General features: G+C 40.8%; 1 protein-coding gene across 4 annotated transcripts in view; it reads right to left on the bottom strand.

Moving 5' to 3' along the window:
* Positions 1-18,050, bottom strand: part of PIK3CB (phosphatidylinositol-4,5-bisphosphate 3-kinase catalytic subunit beta) — a 193,001-nt gene extending 174,951 nt beyond the window's left edge. For 3 of the 4 annotated variants that reach the window (XM_061193631.1, XM_061193634.1, XM_061193636.1), the window contains exon 1: positions 17,828-18,050. The gene's annotated coding sequence lies outside the window, so the exon portion shown is untranslated. Of the gene's footprint in view, positions 1-17,630; positions 17,722-17,827 lie in introns of those variants that run through there. The other variant, XM_061193632.1, reaches the window with a different exon arrangement.
* Between the last annotated feature and the right edge of the window lie 1,701 nt (positions 18,051-19,751).

Genomic DNA, 19,751 nt, shown 5'->3' with positions numbered 1-19,751 from the left:
TTAGTGAAATTGAAAAAGGAAACAGAATTATTCAGCAATTAAAAGGAAGTACTGATACCACAGTATGGATGAACCTTGAAAACATGATAAAGAAGCCATTCACAATGACATCATATTATATGATTCCATTTATATGACATATCCAGAATAGGCAAATCTATACAGACATAAATTATTCATTGCATAGGGCTAGGAGCAAGGATGGGATTGGAAAATGACAGCTAAAAGGTTCCTTTTTGAGGTGATAAAATTTTTCTAAAATTGATTTTGGTAGGTTTGCACAACTCTGAATATACAAAAAAATTGAAATGTACAATTGAAATGGATAAACTGTATTATATGCAAATTATATATCAATAAAGCTGCTGCCAAAAATATGGGGGGGAAAAGGAAACAGCAGTAGACTCCACAGATAGTAGACAGTAACTGCTTACTAAATATATAACAAAAAATAAAGAAATGAAGTGAGGGGATTTCCCTGGCAGTCCAGCACTTAACAGACTCTTGAGATTCCACTGCAGGGGGCACAGGTTCCACCCCTGGTCAGGGAACTAAGATCCCGCATGCTGCACGGTGCAGCCAAAAAGTAAAATAAAAAAAAAAAAAAAGAAATGAAGTGAAAGGATTAAATGCTTATATAGAAAAAAGAAAAAAGTACAGAATTTTTTCACATATACCTAGTGACGGAAATGCAGAAGCAAAACTGAATCAAGTCTACTGAGTACAGAAATGGATGAAGGAAGTAATAACTGGTCTTAGAATACCTTATACAGATCAACTAAAGAGCTATGCATATTATCTCTGTAGGTCAAGGCTAGCTATCATTCATGGTACAATATACATCAGTTTCCCTTTCCCTCCGTAATTCCAACCTCTACTAATTATTTATGTAATTTAAAAGAAGGGAATATGATATTTACATAAACAGTGTATGGAAGAGTAGAATACATACACCTGTATATACTGGAAAAAGCAAAATCTCCCTGAAGGGCATATGGGAAACTGATGGCTTTGGTTGCCTGTAGGGAAGAGAGGAAGGGTGTTTTTGGTACTTTCAAATTTTGAAAGTAGTATCTATCATGTAACCAAAAAAGTTAATAATTTGAATAAAAAATATCTTTCAGTGAGTCTGATAGCCCTCCAGCTTGACACAGATCCATTAAGCAACTACTCTATAGCTGCTTGGTTAAAAAACATGCCTAAAACCATGCAATGGTACTATCATCCATTCTTCTATCTCCATCTTCTCACCAGAGTTCCAGAGAGTGAAACTCTATGTAAGTGGAAACACAGAACACTGGAGATAGTCCTCCTGAACAGTAAACTCAAGAGACCCAGTTTCCTAGTCTAGCAACTAAGTGATTCCTAAGTCTTCTCTTAAATTCTGAGAACCTATGAGATTAAATGATATTTCGCCAACCACATTTGTGTATGGTGTGAGGGAGTGTTCTAATTTCATTATTTTACATGTAGCTGTCCAGTTTTCCCAGCACCACTTACTGAAGAGGCTGTCTTTTCTCCGCTGTATATTCTTGCCTCCTTTATCAAAGATAAGGTGACCATATGTGTGTGGGTTTATCTCTGGGCTTTCTATCCTCTTCCTTTGATATATATTTCTGTTTTTGTGCCAGTACCATACTGTCTTCATTACTGTAGATTTGTAGTATAGTCTGAAGTCAGGGAGCCTGATTCCTCCAGCTCCATTTTTCTTTCTCAAGACTGCTTTGGCTATTCGGGGTCTTTTATGTTTCCATACAAATTGTGACCTTTTTTTGTTCTAGTTCTGTGAAAAATGCCATTGGTAGTTTGATAGGGATTGCACTGAATCTGTAGATTGCTTTGGATAGTATAGTCATTTTCACAATGTTGATTCTTCCAATCCAAGAGCCAACCACATTTGTGTCTCTAGGTTTCCCCTGTTCACATATCCCCTCCCCAATTTGAACAGATTTCAAAGAATCTCTTTAAGGAAAAAGTCTGTGTAGCACAAATCTGAAAACATAAATAGGTGTTAGAAAAATATGTGGGGACTTCCCTGGTGGCACAGTGGTTAAGGATCCGCCTGCCAATGCAGAGGGACATGGGTTCGATCCCTAGTCCGGGAAGATCCCACATATCGCGGAGCAACTAAGCCCATGTGCCACGACTACTGAGCCTGCACTCTAGAGCTCACGAGCCACAACTACTGAGCCCACGAGCCACAACTACTGAAGCCCGCGTGCCTAGAGCCCATGCTCTGCAACAGGAGAAGCCACCGCCATGAGAAGCCCGCACATCACAACGAAGAGTAGGCCCCTCTCGCCGCAACTAGAGAAAGCCTGCATGCAGCAACAAAGACCCAATGCAGCCAAAAAATAATTTTAAAAAATAATAAACTGGAAAAATACGTGTTAAAGTCAAAAATGATAATTGCCTTGTTAAACTTCAATCAAATATAAAAGAGATACTTATAGAAAATGTAAAATGATCCTATCTAAAATAAAGTATATATCTGTAATATGTTACTCTTTGTATAAGAAAGAAAAGGAATTAAGAAAATATACATGTATCTACTACTTTGTGCCAAAGAAATAAAGGAAAGATAACCCAGGAAAACAGATAGATAGATAGATAATATATATGAAAATGTACAGAGAAAGGAATGTAGGCTATATGCCTGAGTATAACAATAATTATCTCTTATCATCTCACACCAGTCAGAATGGCCATCATCAAAAAATCTACAAACAATAAATGCTGGAGAGGGTGTGGAGAAAAGGGAACCCTCTTGCACTGCTGGTGGGAATGTAAATTGATACAGCCACTATGAAGAACAGTATGGAGGTTCCTTAAAAAACTAAAAAATAGAACTACCATACGACCCAGCAATCCCACTACTGGGCATATACCTTGAGAAAACCATAATTTAAAAAGAGCCATGTACCAAAATGTTCATTGCAGCTCTATTTACAATAGCCAGGACATGGAAGCAACCTAAGTGTCCATCAACAGATGAATGGATAAAGAAGATGTGGCACATATATACAATGGAATATTACTCAGCCATAAAAAGGAACGAAACTGAGTTATTTGCAGTGAGGTGGATGGACCTAGAGACTGTCATACAGTGAAGTAGGTCAGAAAGAGAAAAACAAATACCGTATGCTAACACATATATATGGAATCTAAAAAAAAAAAAAAGAAAAAGAAAAAAAAAGGTCAGAAGAACCTAGGGGCAAGACGGGAATAAAGATGCAGACCTACTAGAGAATGGACTTGAGGATACGGGGAGGGGGAAGGGTAAGCTGGGACAAAGTAAGAGAGTGGCATGGACATATATACACTACCAAACGTAAAATAGATAGCTAGTGGGAAGCAGCCACATAGCACAGGGAGATCAGCTCGGTGCTTTATGACCACCTAGAGGGGTGGGATAGGGAGGGTGGGAGGGAGGGAGATGCAAGAGGGAAGAGATATGGGGACATATGTATATGTATAACTGATTCACTTTGTTATAAAGCAGAAAGTAACACACCATTGTAAAGCAATTATACTCCGATAAAGATGTTAAAAAAAACAACAACAATAATTATCTCTGAGGAGGGCAATGGGAATGGGGAGAACAGAGGAGGTTGGAGTAGAAAGGTCTGAAAGGGGACTTTCACTTTCTCTTGTATTTTCCTTCTTTATTTGAATTTTTTACAACTAGCATATGGTTACTGAATAACTAGGGACATCTCAGGAAAGGTGAAATGTACCTAAAAGCGAATTCCCATTAACTTTATTTTTTTAATAAAACCTGAAAGTAGCAGGAGTGTTATCTTTTTCTAAAAGCATTACTTTTCCTAACAGAACAAATTACCCAAAACGTGAATCTCTTACACACCACACACATATATGTACCTAAACACAGTCCTGTTAAACAAAATTAAGGAAACTTTCCTGTTCCTCCTGATGTTTCTATTCCTTCTAGAAACCCAGTAACTTGCAAAATGTTCAATATTGGGACTTCCCTGGTGGTCCAGTGGTGGAGAATCTGCCTTACAATGAATGCAGAGGACGCGGGTTCAATCCCTAGTCAGGGAACTAAGATCCCACGTGTCGCCGAGCAACTAATCCCGCATGCCACAACTACTGAGTTCACGCACCTCAGCTAGAGCCCACGTGTTGCAAACTACAGAGCCCACATGCTCTGGAACCCACACGCCACAACTACAGAGCCCGCGCCCTGGAGCCTGTGAGCCACAACTAGAGAAGTGAAAACCTGCATGCCACAACTAAAGAGAAGCCCACGCAACACAACGAAGATCCCTCATGCCGCGGCTAAGACCCGATGCAGCCAAAAATACATTAAATAAATATATAATAAATAAATCTTAAAAAAAAAAATGTTCAATATCTCTCTAATGCAAATTTCCCCTTCTCAAACCCACTGTCATAGTTAAGCATCCCTCACTGCTCTTCTGGACTGCATATTGTAATACCTCCCCTCCCTGTCTCCCTACCTCTGAAAGGAATCCTTCCAAGTCTGCCCTCAGATCACAGAAGTATATTTTATAATTCTACTCCAAGGATCTTGGGCTACTTGTACAAAGGCAATCAAGGGACAGTTGAGCAATTCTCCAAAGAATATGATGATTAGAGGCAACCAAATTAATCTATTTTTTAAATTTCAGACAAATTTTAATAGCTGCTAAAGCAGTCTGATAAAAAGATTGAAGCGTTTGGAGTAGAAACTATTGACTAAAATAATTATCCTGCTCATCCTGGATCAATCTGATATCTCCTTCAAAGAGACAGTAATAGCTTTGGATCCTGGTGTGTAGAAAAATGTGAATACACCTGAGAACTGCCACCAGTGAGGATTTGATATTAAAATTACTTTTTAAAAAATTAATTAATTTATTTATTTCTGGCTGCGTTGGGTCTTCGTTGCTGCATGCGGGCTTTCTCTAGTTGTGGCGAGCGGGGGCTACTCTTCGTTGTGGTGCGCAGGCTTCTCATTGTGGTAGCTTCTCTTGGTGCGGAGCACAGGCTCTAGGCGCGTGGGCTTCAGTAGTTGTGGGATGTGGGCTCAGCAGTTGTGGCTCGCAAGCTCTAGAGTGCAGGCTCAGTAGTGTGGCACACAGGCTTAGTTGCTCCACGGCATGTGGGATCTTCCCGGAGGGCTCAAACCCGTGTCCCCTGCATTGGCAGGCAGATTCTTAACCACTACCCAACCAGGGAAGCCCTAAAATTGCTTTTGACAACTCAATATAGGAAAGAGGTAACAACTGAAATGAAAAATTAATATTCTTGATAATAGCCTTTCCCTCAGAGGGAAAGCAGCAAACAAGCAATGCCACCATAAAGGATTTAGCAAAGTGCCTGCTATATTGTAAGCATTCCATAAACTTTGGCTATCATTATTAATATGCCTAACACAGGGTTAGGCCTCCATCTTACCCACCTATGCATTAATTGTACAGGTATAATACAAGTCAATGTAGAAGACAGAATAAATACAATTTTCTTAAGCTTTAATGATACTTAAACTAAACATTATAGTGTCCACTGTGTTTAATTTTGTAATACCTTACAAAATTACCTTTTTAATCATCAAAATAGCTGAATTTCTCTACTTTGTAGTTACATGCATTGATTACATAAATTCAAAATTCAAAATCACAAAAAGAAATTCAAAGGCACATAATTCAAAAGCACAAAAGGATATACAAAATAAAGCCTCCTTACCACAAATGTCTCTCAGCATCCGAGGTTACACTCCCCAGAGGCAACCAACGTATAGCAGTTTTTGGGTATCCTTTCAGAAAGGCTGCATCTAGGGAGTTCCCTTGTGGCTTAGCAGTTAGGATTATGGGCTTTCACTACCGTGGCCTGGGTTCAATCCCTGGTTGGGGAACCGAGATCCTGCAAGCCACACGGCATAGCCAAAATATAAATAAATAAATAAATAAATAATAAAAAGGATAAAATTATATGTTTATGTACCAATTATCTTCAGAAATGTAAGCCAGAAAAAGTTGATGTTATTCATTAGGTTTTTGTTTTTGTTTTTTTTAATAAATTTATTTATTTTATTTTTGGCTGTGTTGGGTCTTCGTTGCTGTATGCGGGCTTTTCTCTAGTTGCGGCGCGCAGGCTTCTCATTGCGGTGGCCTCTCCCGTTGTAGAGCACGGGCTCTAGGTGCGAGGCCCTCAGCAGCTGTGGCACGCGGGCTCAGCAGCTGTGGCTCGCGGGCCCCAGAGCGCAGGCTCAGCAGTTGTGGTGCACGGGCCCAGCTGCTCCGCAGCATGTGGGATCCTCCCAAACCAGGGTTCGAACCCGTGTCCCCTGCATTGGCAGGCGGATTCTTAACCACTGCGCCACCAGGGAAGCCCTATTCATTAGGTTTTAACTGAATGGAGCAGCTCCTTATAATATCAACTGCATAGTTAGGAAATAAAACACTAACTTAATGTGTATTCAGTTTAAATTGGTACGTATTTTTAAATTCCTGAAAAAAACAAACTTTGTACATTAAAAAATAAAGAATTTTTCCATTTTAAATAATAATGCAGGGAATTCCCTGGTGGTCCGGTTAGGACTCTACGCTTTTCACTGCCGAGGGTGCAGGTTTGATCCCTGGTCCTGAAACTAAGATCCCGCAACCTGCGTGGCACGGCCAAAAATAAAAAAAAATTTTTTTAGGGCTTCCCTGGTGGTGCAGTGTTTAAGAATCTGCCTGCCAATGTAGGGGACATGGGTTCAAGCCCTGGTCCGGGAAGATCCCACATGTCGTGGAGCAACTAAGCCCATGTGCCACGACTACTGAGCCTGCACTCTAGAGCCCATGGGCCACAACTACTGAGCCCACGTGCCACAACTACTGAAGCCCACGTGCCTAGAGCCTGTGCTCCACAAGAGAAGCCACCACAATGAGAAGCCTGCGCACCACAACAAAGAGTAGCCCCCGCTTGCCACAACTAGAGAAAGCCCGCGTGCAGCAACAAAGACCCAATGCAGCCAAAAATAAAATTAATTTAAAAAATAAAATAAAATGGCCTCAGCAATTTTCTAAAAAAAAAAATTGCTACCTTTTAAGATTACATTTTAAGGCAAACATTATTGACACTGTCAATAATATATGAAGACTTCAAAAAGGATTGTATTCCTTAAAAATATTTTCCTTTACTAAAATCAGATCCCAACCTTAGCATACAACTAACTAGATGTAGTCAGTCCAAAACTTCTCTTAAGTTATTAAATAGTTCATTTTCAAAATGGATAATACATCGGTGGCTTTAGGTCTCCACACCCACTCAGGAATGACGAAAGAATACCTGTAATTTTGTAACTACACAGTTCTCATCTATAGAAACCATTGCTTATAAATGAATTCAAAATAGTGATTAGCTCAAAATAATTATTATGGAATTTATAAGATAGGATTTTCCTGTTCTAAGTGCTTGCTTTTTATTTTGTAAAATAATACACAGTTTGGGAAATAATGTTAAAGGCGAACTAGGTAACTAAAATAACATTTGTGAGTCACTGAGATTACTGTCAACAGAAAAAAGTTCAGACTTCTAAGAGGGAAAAGTGACCCACCTGCCCCAATTTGAGCCCACTCACGGCTTGTCTATGGGAAGAGGCATACTCAGTAAGAGCTCAACTCTTCAGCAGTAAAGAAAATAATCACAAATGCCCCATTTGCAGATTGGACGTGCTGTCATAATGGCTTATAATGGCACCACAACCAGAAACTTGCCTGAAACAAGTTAACTGGGCTCCAGAGCTAGAAAGAAAACCTCCATTGTGTCCTATGCATCTCCTTCTATGTGTCTGAGTACTACTAATGGTCGATGTAATGTTAATGCTCACATTCCTTTCTCATGTGAATATGAAAAAAAAGGCCAAATAGTATTAATGTTTCTCAATTCACTATTTTTTTAAGTTAAGGTATTAACAATTGTAGTCTATTGGTTCATTTATTCAAAAGTAAATTTATGTCTAACTTCTTCTATTCCCAATAATTTAGGATCAAGCTTAGCAACATGTTTTAATATACCACCCAAACAAATTACCTAAGCAGAAGAGAAAAAAAAAACTTGGTGTTTTCTTATTTAAAAACTCTGCAAAGATGATCTACACAAGCGGACTAGGACCTCTAACTATACAAAGTCATACATTAAGTATTTTTGTTACTTACACATATATGACAAACCACAAAACCACAGTCCAATTGTAAAGCCAAGGGAAAAGGAAAAGCTCATCTTACATTCAAAACAAAGGTACGGGACTTCCCTGGTGGTCCAGTGGGTAAGACTCCGCGATCCCAATGCAGCGGTCCGGGATTTGATCCCTGGTCGGGGAACTAGATCCCGCATGCCTGCCACAACTAAGAGTTCACATGACGCAACTAAGAAGCCCACATGCCCCAACTAAAGATCCCGCATGCCGCAACTAAGATCCGGCGCAACCAAAATAAATAAATAAATATTTTTTTAAAAATAAAAAAGGTACACTATATCACATAACTAATTCATTGTTTAACTCTTAACTCTAATCCATAAAACAGGACTATACACATAAAAACTTGTTTAAGAGTAGTGAGTGAAAGTTAATGGTTAAATGATTAGAAAATTGCTTCCTGTTTTCAAATACCCAGGTACTGTAAAATGAAGCTGGTGATTATTACACTAAAAAACAACACTTTAAACTTATATAGTCTCAGGCTTCCCTGGTGGCACAGTGGTTAAGAATCTGCCTGCCAATGCAGGGGACACAGGTTTGAGCCCTGGTCTGGGAAGATCTCACATGCCGTGGAGCAACTAAGCCCATGCACCACAACTATTGAGCCTGCGCTCTAGAGCCCGCGAGCCACAACTACTGAAGCCCACACGCCTAGAGCCCATGCTCCACAACAAGAGAAGCCACCACAATGAGAAGCCGGCTCACTGCAATGAAGAGTAGCCCCTGCTCACCACAACTAGAGAACGCCCGCGCACAGCAACGAAGACCCAACACAGCCAAAAATAAATAAATAAAATAAATTAAAAAAATAAAAAAGGAAAGAGCCCTCTTAAAAAAAGAAAAAGAAAAAAATATATATATATAGTCTCTTTCAACCTTCCTCTGAAGGACCTAACAAATAAAAAAACTATTGAGGCAATCAGTTATAAGCATAAATTCTACTCCAGTGTTCACAGCAACATTATTTACAATAGCCAAGATATGGAAGCAACCTAAGTGTCCATCAACAGATGAATGGATATAGAAGAGTGGTGTATATATATATATACAATGGATTACTACTCTGCCATAAATAAAAAGAACAAAATTTTGCCATTTGTAACAACATGGATGGATATGGAGGATATTATGCAAAGTGAAATAAGTCAGAAAGAGAAAGACAAATACTGTATGATAACACTTACATGTGGAATATAAAAATTAAAACAAACTAGTGAATATAAGAAAAAAGACTTACAGATACAGAGAACAAACTAGTGGTTACCAGTAGGGAGAGGGAAGGGGGGAGGAGCAAGATGGGGTAGGGCAGCGGTCCCCAACCTTTTTGGCACCAGGGACCAGTTTCGTGGAAGACAATTTTTCCACGGCCAGGGGAGGGATGGGGTGGGGGGGGGGGTGCAGGGGGGGGTTCAGATCATAATGCAAAAGATGGTTCAGGCAGTAATGCAAGCCATGGGGAGCAGCAGATGAAGCTTCTCTCGCTCACCTGCCACTCATCTCCTGCGGTGCGGCCCAGTTCCTAACAGGCCTTGGACCACTACCGGTCTGTGGCCTGGGGGTTGGGGACTCCTGGGGTAGGGTATTAAGAGGTACAAACTACTATGTATAAAATAAATAAGCTACAAGAGTATATTGTACAAGACAGGGAATATTTTATAATAACTAGAAATGGAGTATAACCTTTAAAAATTGTGAATCACTATGTTGTACACCTGAAACATATAATATTGTAAATCAACTATTCCTCAATAAAAAATAAATTTAAAAATAAATAAATAAGCAAAAGCATAAATTCTAGAGTCATACAGACCTGAGTTTGAAACCTGACTCTCCCACTTAAAAGCTGTGTGCCACCTGGCATGTTAACTTCCCAAAGCTTCAGTTTCCTCATCTCTTAAATGAGAATATCATTAGTACCTTCATTACAAGTTTCTTATGAAGATAAAATTAATAATGCACAAAGAGGGGTTAGCATAACCTGACACATGGGTGAGCATTCAATAATGTTAACTTTGGTTATAGTTTAATCCTATACAGTAAATCACACAGAGGAGTTTTTCTAATAGGCTATATTGACAGTCACAGCTTTAAATGACAAAAGAACATATTGATAAAAGGAAGCAGGTAACAATAGAATGCATAGAATTAAAGAAGTCACTGATTAAAAAATAATTGCCTGGCTCTCAAGGAGAAGATAGTACATTCTTCATAAGTTAAAGGTAAAACAATTGTTACTGGTTGGTACAGCATATATAGTTCTCTATAACACACACACACACACACACACACACACACACACACACACAGAGAGTAGACATTCCTTGTAGGTCGAATGAGAATCTAAAACCCAGAAGCCTCTCAGTTAGGGAAAATTTTAATAATTTAATAATGGAATGGTGGGTGAAGTACATCAAGAGTTAAGACAACTAATGATTTCCAATGAAAATGTGAAATTTCCACAGCCATCAAAAGAACAAAAATAAAATAATTATAATTGATCATAACATTGTCCAAAATCAACAACCATCTTCTATGGATGTTTCCTTAGGCTCACAGTGCAAAAAACAAGCGTGTTAAGAGAACTCCAGTTGGTTTTCCCCAGGACATGCCTCTAATAATTAACTACAATGAATCTCATTGGAGGAATGATGTCCATGTAGCTGATAAACATGGAACCTAACTTTTGAAAATATACAACTGCAGAAATAAGTTTTAAATAAATTTGTGTTCAGATAACATAAGGGCAGCAATTTGTAATGATTTATAAAGTCAGAGGAAAACACTGATTTTAATAGTATGATATCTAAATACAAGATCTACACTAAATCAGTAGTTCAAGAATAAGCAATTTTAAATGACCATATTTCAACTATTTAATAGAAATTAGTTACTGTGTAACTACATGTAAGTAACGTGTCAGAGGTAGTAAATAGTGGCCTGGCTACAAGAAATGAGCACCTCTATTTCAAACAGCAGGTCTTCATTTTAATTCCTATGAAAATGTTTAACAGGTTAAGTGATTAAATAAACATTAAAGAGAACTTCAAATTGCAGTAAATTTATAATTCTGACAATCTGCAATACTCATTTAAATCACAAAAGCTCAATCATTTAAGCTAGTAAAGTACAAATGTCTCAAAACGGAGTTTGGCCTCTTGTTGACAGTCACCTCAAATTTCTTCCAGTGGCTCAGCAGGTAAGGAATTCATGGAATTCAGGGCTTCAAGGTCTAGTAAGCATTACTAAACCTTACTGGTTAAACCATCCAGTCAACACCAAGTTATGTGGGGCAATGCCTGTAGATTATCTAACTCCTTTGTCCCTTCCCACATCTTCTCTACTTCATAACTACCATTACTTCTAAACGGTACAAAGAGGTAAACATGAAATTGGTAAATATTATAAATTAGTTATTAGAAATGCAAAGAAAAACTATGGTCAGGAATGTGGTTAAACTGCAGTTTAAATAAAGCTTCTGGATTACCCATGGATTTCTTTTAATCCACATAATCCTCCTCCTGAAGGCATGGATAATCAGGTTCGCATTTCCATTGAAGGCAAATGAGCATTTGCCTGGTGGTCTCCCAAGTAGCCAGAGCAGCAGGAGACAAGCTACAGGGTCAGGGATGCAGCAGTCCCTCCGGGGTCTGCAGTAGGGGATTGTGAGCTGCTGACCTGTGCTCTAACAATACCACAACACAGGGGACTGCCAGATTAACTTTCTTTATTTTGGCGGTAAATTTCCCCTATTAAAGGCTCAACAGATAATAACCTCAGGTGACCTACTTTAAATTAAATAATCAAGAAAATAAGGAAATATACATTCTTGGTGAAGAAGTGGGGGCAAGACAGATCATGGAGCCAGGACTCAGGGGAAGGATGTGTAAATTTTTTGAGGAAATGAGGGAATTTCTAAATTATTGACTGCTTTAGGCTGGAAACAAGTTAAACGAATAATGGAAAGCTACCTTTACAATACACCATAGCTATAAAGATAGCGCATCTTTCCCTCAAACCCCAGGAGAGTTGAATACCTGAAACAACTAAGTGCTGGAATAAAATGGATAGGCTAGCAGAGGTGACAATGCTAGAGAGAGAGAAGAGAGAAAAGCTGAGACTTCATAACATAATCCTTGGCAAAATTAATCTCCAGTTTACCCTAGCTTACCCTGCGATTGCAGTAAATGGGATTCTGGGTTTATCAAAGACACATGAGAAGATATGTTATGCCATCCTTTATGATTTTATCACAGACTTAGCCTCCAAATTTCTTTGTTAGATGCTCCCTATTGTAACTTGACATTATGGGACTTGCCTCACTTGACAGGTTCCAGAAGTTATACAATAATTTTTTTTTTAATTTAAAGCCTGTTAAACATTCCTCCATCTACAAAGTTTTACTTTACTGCATGTAAACCTGTTACGTTGAAGACTGAAATTCTTTTATTTATATTTCTAAAATAAAACCAACAATTAGGATCAATTAACCACTTATTCCAAGTTCTAACATATTCTATGCATGAGAGACTTTCCCTTTAAAAAAACAAATAAATCCAGGGAATTCGCTGGTGGTCCAGTGGTTAGGACGCTGCGCTTTCACTGCCAAGGGCCTGGGTTCAACCCCTGGTCAGGGAACTAAGACCCTACAAGCCGCGTGGTGGCCAAAAAAATAAAAAAATAATTCCAAGTGTTAAAAATGAAGGGGAGGCTGACTGTAAAAGGGGTAACATGAGGGAATTCTTTGGGGTGTTGGAATTATTCTGTACACTGTTAGCGGTGGTGATAGTTACAAGAATCTAGGCATGTGTTAAAACTCATAGGACTGTACATGAAAAAGTTTTTGTAAAATTTTAAAATTCAATGTCACTTTTAGAAATGTCTTTTTTATTTAAAAAAAAAAACAAAACTATCAACTCAGAAAAAGAAAGGTCTAAATTAGAGATACGCAACTTGCATTATCAGAGCAACTGGTAGGTAACACACTATACACACCCAACCATACATCTAATACCATTCATTTTTCCTCTCTCAACTGGAAGCTTGTGACTCAGGATTATTTAACCTGGAGATGATAACATAAAGGTTACCATGGAATATATGAGAAAACAACTTAAAAAGGAAGTACACCAGTTTAGAGTCACTCCAAAGGGTAAAGCTGGACCCAGTGGCTGGAAAATCCAGGAAGTCAGACTTTGATTATGAGAAAGCAGAAAGGCCTCTTCAAGAAAGGATAGTATCCTTTCACACAAGATGTCCCTGCAGACATCAGACTACCAAAGGCACATAGGCACTCCTTAGAAAAATAGCCCATACAAATCAGGGAGTGGAGAGAAGGCAGAGGGAAAAAAAAAAAAGTGTCAAAATTTGGAGAGGGAGATGAGAAGGTAAAAGGAGTGAGAAGCAAAGTTGCCCCACACAAGCCTGAAAATCTATAATATTGTCCTTTATCTTCCTTTTCTTCTTCTTTTCTACTAAATTTCCAGTATTATTCTTCTAGTCTAGGATTTCCTTCTCCAACGTATCTTTTCCCTATTATCTACTCTGACAATGGAATTCTACACCTTGATTTTTCCATACCCTTCTTTCTTCACAAACCTACTAGATAGTCTTTGGGGCTTCAGTCTCAGGCAGGGGGAAAATCCTAAATTATTTGCCTCTTTCTACAACATGACAAAGCTTGCAAGTGAGCAGTTAACAGAAGCCAAATGACAGGGACTTATCTCTCCAAGATATGGTAAGATACGATAACTGAATCAAATGGTTCAGAGGATATTTACATAAATGCACACAAGCTGGGGGGGGGGCTCAGATTTTAAAAAAATAGTGTAATTGAAATAAATAAAAACACCTGTTCTCTGTAAAAATTGCAACTGCTACCCTATAGGATTTGGTATGCAATACTGGATTAAACTACCACATTCTATAGAACCAGTCCCCTCCAGTCAAGACCAAAATTCAACGCTTCTAAAGAACAAAACAAGGCTGGAAAACATGTATGGTTTCTTATTCGCAAAAATACTAATGATCCAGTATACAATGAACAAAATCCGCATGTTTTTGTTATTAACGGCTTGACGTCTAAATGCTTAGCCTTTTCAGGAGGTACAGTACCTTAATGAAGGCTGAGAAAGTAAGGATACCTAATAGAATAACTCTAGGCCCTGTGATCACTTCCTCATTTGCACAAATCTGGGACCAAAAAAGGGTCAAGTGTGTTCAGTACATGTTATACTTGGAATCGGAAGATTTTATAATGTATTTCATTCACACATTCATTCATTCAACATTAGTTAAATTTTCCAGACACTGTTCTGGTTACTGAGAATACCCCAGGGAAGACCAAGTCCCTTCCATCAGAGAGATTATAATATGCTGGAGGGAAAAGACCATAAACAAATAAACAAGAAAATAAGCAAGATAATTAGCTGATAATGCAGGTAGAGTTTGGACTTACTTTTTAGTGCAGTAAGAAGCCCCTGGAGCAGGAGAGTAAGTAAAGATCACTCTGACTGCTGTCTGAAAATGGACTGTAGGAGAGCAAGGCCAGAGGCAAGGAAGCTAGTTAGGAAGCTACTACCTAGGAACAACTGGGGTGGTGACAATAAAAATAAAGTGAAGTAGGGACTTCCCTGGTGGTCCAGTGGTTAAGAATCCATCTTGCAATGCAGGGGACGCCGGTTCAATCCGTGGTCACGGGAACTAAGATCCCACATGCCACGGGGCAGCTAAGCCCACGCTCTGCAGCTATTGAGCCCCTGTGCCGCAACTAAGACCCGATACAGCCAAAAAATAAATAAATATTTTTAAAAAATAAAAAATAAAGTGAAGTAAATATATTCACGATACATTTTGGAGGCAAAATCAACAGGGTTTGCTGAAGGACTGGTTGTGTGAGGCAGTGGTGGAGCAGTGAGGCAAAGTGATGAATTAAGGATGACCACCAGATTTTTCACTTAAGTAGGTGGAAGAGGGGGGTAGAGGGGTGCTCTTATGAAATGCAGACTGCTGGGGAAGGAACAGGTTGAAGAATGGAAATCAAGAGCTCCACTTTGAACATGTCAAGTTTAAGATAGACAAATGAAGTGAAGATATGTAGGCAGATAGAAGAAATGTGAAGTTCAGAACTGGAGATAAAAATCTGAGCGTCAACAGCACGGTGATAGTATTTAAACCACAGGACTTAATGAGATCACTAAGAGAGAATACAGGTAGAAAAAAGTAGAGGGACGGGCTTGGACACCCTGAGGCATTAGGATGTTTTAAATTCATGAAGAGAAGGAAAAGTCACCAAAAGAGATAGAGAAACAGAGTGAAGAGAAGGAAAACCATAAAAGTGGACTATCCTGGAAGGTTCCTTTATATAATATGATACTCTAATCCACCACCACCCTCCCATCCTGCTGGCCACACACTCTCAAATTCTATAAACAAAAAAAAAAAAACTGAGGCCCAGGAAGACTGGGTGACATCCCCAAAGTCCCACTATCTGGGACCCAGGACCAGGCCTAAGAGCCAAGATGTGACTTCTGACCCCTAGCCTTTTCACAGTGGATAGCAGTGCTTCTACTGTTGGGTTCACCAGTGAGACAACAGGGAAGGTTATAATTTAGGAAGAACACAATTAGACTACAAGGAAGAAGATAATTTAGATTACAAGGTTAATTTTTAACTTTTTTCTATGTATTTTGTTTACATTCACAAAGCAAGTTGGATCAAAAGCCTTTATGGATGAGTCCCTAAGAAAAGCAAGAAATACAGACAAGAGGTGAAAAAAGGCAATAAATCAAAACCCAACTCGATTTTCTCCACTTCTAAAAAACACTCTGGGTCTTCCCCGGTGGCGCAGTGGTTAAGAATCCACCTGACAATGCAGGCGACATGGGTTCGAGCCCTGGTCCGGGAAGATCCCACATGCCGCAGAGCAACTAAGCCCGTGGGCCACAACCACTGAGCCTCCGCTCTAGAGCCCGCGAGACACAACTACTGAGCCCGCCCGCCACAACTGCTGAAGCCCACGCGCCTAGAGCCTGAGCTCCGCAACAAGAGAAGCCACCACAACAATGAGAAGCCCGCTCACCGCAACGAAGAGTAACCCCCGCTCGCCGCAACTAGAGAAAGCCCGCACACAGCAACGAAGACCCAACGCAGCCAAAAATAAATAAATTAAATTAAAAAAAAAAAAAACCCACTCTGAAGGTAAAAGACCCTCATTAGGATGTGAATCAGGGGTTGTACAAAAAAGTTTTTTGATTTCAGTCATTTTTGCTTTAGTGAATACAATCCCAGTTTTAAAGCTTAAGATTTTTACTTTGTTCCACACTTGCCTTCTGGAACTAGGTTAAGATCTTTATCCAGACCACCCTCTCCTATGCTACTTTATCATGACTTAAGCAGTTCTGCTTTTACCATAAAAATCTTACAGTGTAACCTAAAAATCCCCAAATGATTAATGAACTGCTGAGAATTCTGACTCGTTGGAGATGATTTTATTAGGAATCATATTTCCAAACACCCATTCAGTGCTTCAAAATAAGTACTCATCTAATTTAACTATGATGACTTCACCAGACAGTAACACTGCCCACGATGATGTTTTCAAAAGCACTTGTCACTCCCTTCGTATGTAGCAATGCAAAAAAAGGAGTCTGTTTTCATATTTTTCTCTGTTTATACTCTGTAACAAGTGACAGTTTAAGTGTCACTTAAGATTATTTAAACAGCAAAGCACTTCAAGTTTAATGTATCCCACCACCTTGCATCTGAAGCGAATCCTAAACCCGCTGTTTTATTTAAACAGCAATTCCCACTCGGTACCTGAGACAGGTATTCCAAGGCAGCCTTAGCAAAAAAAAAGAGACTCCAGCATTCTAGGATGAGGCTATAGGATTCGTATTTTGGCCACTGTTAAGATAACAGGCTCCTGTATTAAGCAACTCCAGTGGAGGTTACTGCAACATCAAAGCTCTTCGGAAATAAATGTGCCCCCGAAAAGTACACCCGCAGCCAGGAATCAGCAATAGCTAACAAGGGAAGATGCTGCATCAGAGTTACTCCTAACAGCCTACCACTGACCGAGCAGTCGCTTTTCGGTCATGTACATCATCCTGTCCTAGCTTCACAACAACCCTGTGAAGTACGTATAATTACTCCCACTAACAAATCCGGATACTCTGGCCCAAGGCCCCAGGGCTGCTCAGTGGCGGCGCCGGGATTTGAAAACACGACCCTATCCCAACTGTCCAGGATCCCCGCCCCTAAAATACACCCTGCGCAAAAAGGCATCTGAGGATCAGGAGCTCGCGGGTGTCCGCACAGACACAGGGGGCGAGGACGCCGCCTCTCCCCAGATGCCCCTCAGGAACGCGACCCAAAGGGCCGCGTCCTTGCCGCCCGGAGGCCGGGGAGAGCCGCTCACCTTGCAGAGCCCCGGGAGGGCCTCAGGCGAGCAAGGCACCCCCGCGGGCCGGCGTCCTCGGCGCCGGCAGGAAGCGCAGAGCGGCCACTCAGTCGCCGGCCCCGCAGGCTGTGGCGGGCAAGAGCGCGCCGCCGGCCCGCCGCGACCGCGCCGCCCCTCAGCCGCGCCGCATCCGGGTCCCGCTCCACTGCACTCACCTGCCCGGCGCTCCGCCGCCGCCGCCGCCGCCGCTGCCGCCGGCTCTCGGCTCCAGGTGCGCAGTTAGCAGCCCAGGCCACCGCGACCGTCCAACTGCGGCGCTCCCATGCCCGTCTCTCTCAGTCGCCACCCGCCTGCCCCGCGCGGCGTTACACCAGCCCGTCGCCCACGGCCATGGCCAGTCTCTGCCGCCGCCGCACCGACCCACAGAGCACGCGCGCGCCGCCGCCGTGCCCGCGCGCGCGCGCGCGCGCGCGCCCGCCTCACGGGCCCACCTCCCAGCAGCCCTCGCCCCGCCCCACGAACCGCTCCGGCCAATCCCAGGTCTGCGGGCTGGGCGGGGCAGAGCTGGTCCCCGCTGGGAGGGGAACCGCCGCCTAGTCGTTTCGGTTGGTGCCTGCTGGGAGGCTAAACCGCTGTCTAGTTTTCTCCGACTGCCCGCCCAGCAGCGGCGCTGCTGTGCGGCAGTTCTGCTCCTCTTTGAGGCTCCCGGAGGACTCGGAATCGGGAATCCCCGGCAAGCCGCTTTCAGGAGAGACCCACCACCTGCCCCGGCCTTCGTAGCCACCTCCGAGAGATTTCTCTGTTCCTAGTTTCCTTGCCGGCCTTCTCTTCCCAGTCACTCTCCCCAGTTCTGCGGCTCTGAACTGGTACCTCGGTTCCTGGGCCCTGCACTTTGCTTTTCCCTCTCCCCCTGTGTCACTCCTCTTCTGGGGGTGGAGCCGCTAGGTCGGCTGCCCCACAGCTGGCCCCTCAATCCCTGCACTAATCATAAAGCAAAAGTCCAGCATTCCAAGCCCAAGATTCTTTTTCTGTGTGTTCTTTTTTGCGATAACTAACATTTATCTAAAGAGGCTTACAGTTTACCCAGCCCTGTTCGCATACCTTATCTCCTGTTATCTTTTGACCTCAACCGGGAAATCTCATGGTCCTCTTTCTTAATGGCACACTTCAATTTCACTTACTGAAAACCAAAAATTTAACTTATTGTAAAGCTACTATATTGTAAGGTTATTGTAACTTATTGCTACTGTAATAGCTCAGGCAAATAGTTTAGTCTGGGATGGAATCTCAAGTAAACCTAATATAAAGCAAAGGTGGTAAACAAGCCTGTGATAAAAGAATAGTTTATTTGATCAATGATCCTGATTTAATTGACTTCATAATAAATCTAGAGCCATACCATATTCAAAAATATGTTCCAGAAGAGTTAAAGACTTAAAAATATACAAAGCAAAGACTTAGAGGAAATTTTTTAAAGAATAGTAATATAACTTTAAGCAAGACAGGAAGCTCAGAATCATCCAAGAAAAAAAATTTTCTACCTAAATATTTTGAAAGTTTTGCATAACATCACACTAAGACAAGTTAAAACAAAAAACAATAGACGGAATAGAACTGCACAAAACATATGGCAAACACATTATATCTCTAACATAAAAGAGTCTCTATAAATGGATTTTTAAAAAGCCAAATAGTTCAATGTTTTTAAAATACAGGCAACGTCTACGAGCAGGCGATTAATGGAAGAGAAAATCCAAATGGTTCATTAAAAAGACGCTTATTTCACTAATAGTCATGGGAAAGCAAATTAAAACAGTAATCCATTTTTCACTCATTAGACTGGAAAACATTAGCAAGAGCAATCAATGATACATAGGAAACAAGCTCTGATGGGAGTGTAAATCGCCACAAACTTTCTAGGAGTAATCTGGGAATACCTATTTAAATTTAAAATACATATACCTATCCATTGACCCAAAAATGCATTAACTCTGCCCTATAGAAAAACTAAAGAAAATACTAATTGTAAGGATGGACCCAAGGATGCTGTGGTGGGTTGAATGTTGGCCCTCCAAAAGAAGTCCACCTGGAACCTGTGAGCATAGCCTTATTTGGGAAAAGGATCTTTACAGATGTAAT

The sequence above is a fragment of the Eubalaena glacialis genome, chromosome 6 (assembly GCF_028564815.1).
Source record: "Eubalaena glacialis isolate mEubGla1 chromosome 6, mEubGla1.1.hap2.+ XY, whole genome shotgun sequence".
Classification (NCBI taxonomy): Eukaryota; Metazoa; Chordata; class Mammalia; order Artiodactyla; family Balaenidae; genus Eubalaena; species Eubalaena glacialis.
The sequence above is the reverse complement of the archived record's forward strand: the minus strand, read 5'-3'. Positions and strand labels throughout refer to the sequence as shown.